General features: G+C 47.2%; 1 pseudogene; it reads right to left on the reverse strand.

Annotated features, from left to right (window-relative positions):
* Positions 1-679: 679 nt before the first annotated feature.
* LOC102753351 overlaps positions 680-1,700 on the reverse strand; it is a 6,006-nt pseudogene continuing 4,985 nt past the window's right edge.

Raw genomic sequence — 1,700 nt, forward strand, 5'->3', positions numbered from 1 at the left:
ATAACTTCCCTTCATCATTGGGATTATTTTGGTGTGTTGCCAAGCACCAATCAACTCTGGGTAGTGCCTGCATTCCAAAACAATTCTGAAAGAATATATTATTCTATGAACAATAAACTATTGTAATGTTTCTTAGTTCCAATATCAGACCTAAAAGAATACCACATCACTTGGTCTCTTGATTATTTTCTCATGAACCTGTAGTATTTGATTTATGCTCAACTATTTCTACATCTAAAAACATTTGGGTATTTTATAATCAAGTTTTAATCTTCTAAACTAGATGATTCAGGGAAAATACTTAATCCATCAAAATGACTCCAAAGCATGTGCTTTTCAGATCACCCCCAAAATGGCATATAGTTTCCATCATGTTTAAATTGTAAAAGGCTTTGTGATTTATGACCGTTGGCTTATTTCCAGTTCCCTGAGTTGTCACTGCCATACTAAGGCCATCCTCCAAAGGACCCAACAGCATTTCACAGGGATATGAGTGGGTTGAGATTAGTATGAATAACCAATGAATCTATTAAGTAATAACAATAAGTTTTTTTTAAAATGTAACACTTTGTATTTAACTTCAAAAATATTTCAGCATTCTAAACACAGAAAAAAAATAACAAAACGTTGCAAATTGTGTTTAGTACAGAAGGTTCTTGAACTTTCTCTTTTTTTTTGACAGGGCTGTCATTTTTATTTAAAATGTTAACTTCTTACAGTGCACACCTTTTTGGATGTGGAATGGAGGTACAGAATGCTGTTGTAGATGGAGTAAATGCTTAAAACAAGACTAACAAGGGTAGAGTAGGGTACAATCCTTGTTTTAAACTGTAATTCAGAAAAAATATAATAAGAATCATGGTGCCATAGATAGTTCTCGATGGTGCAGTTAAAAATCCAACTCCGAAGTTTTAATCCCAACCCCAGAAGGCTGGGCTCTTCTCCATCTCGCAGTCCCCATGCCCAGGCCTCCGTCTCAGCTTCTCACTCCTGAGTCTGCAGCCCATCGTCCTGGGGCCCAGTTCCATCCTCTTGTTGGTCCTCAGTGATGACTCCTGCTTAGCTTCCTCCCAGTGCCACTCCAAAGGAGGCCTTCTTCTTGCCAATTCGTTCTTGGGTCCCCTCGAGGGGATATCAAGAGTCCAGGCTGGGACCCCTGCTCCCCACTTCAACTCCCATCACCACAGCCAGTAAAGCCTCAGTCAGGCGACCTGCTTCCTCGCCTGCCGCCTCCAACAGCTCCACTAAGGCCAGAGCCCGCTTCCGTGGGCACTGCCCCGGCCCCAGGATCCAGCGTGCACAGTGGGCAGCCAGCCCAGGCCGGGCCAGGCGGAATACCTCACCCACTGACTCTGGGCCACCTTGTGATCTCAGGTGGATACGGCCCACAGCCTCTTCCAGTTCCTCCTCCAGCCCCGGCAGCAGGAAACGGTCAGCAGCCTCCAGTGCCTCCTCCGCCTCTGAGCCCAGCAGGGGCTGGCCTGGCGGGGGAATGGGCCCCAGGGCTGCTCCACAGCCCCGGCAGCCGTGCAGGTGATGCATGACAGGCCAGGCTGCGCTGGGTGATAGGTCTCAGAGAGGTACCATGTCCATCTGGGCTTCAGCAAAGCTGCCAGCTAGCAGGGCCTGGAAGAAAGGGGAGGCAGTAGATGAGGCAGCTCGCTGGGCGGGGAGCCGGAGGCCTGAGTCCAGGAGGAAGG

The sequence above is a fragment of the Myotis davidii genome, unplaced genomic scaffold (genome assembly GCF_000327345.1).
Source record: "Myotis davidii unplaced genomic scaffold, ASM32734v1 scaffold185, whole genome shotgun sequence".
Classification (NCBI taxonomy): Eukaryota; Metazoa; Chordata; class Mammalia; order Chiroptera; family Vespertilionidae; genus Myotis; species Myotis davidii.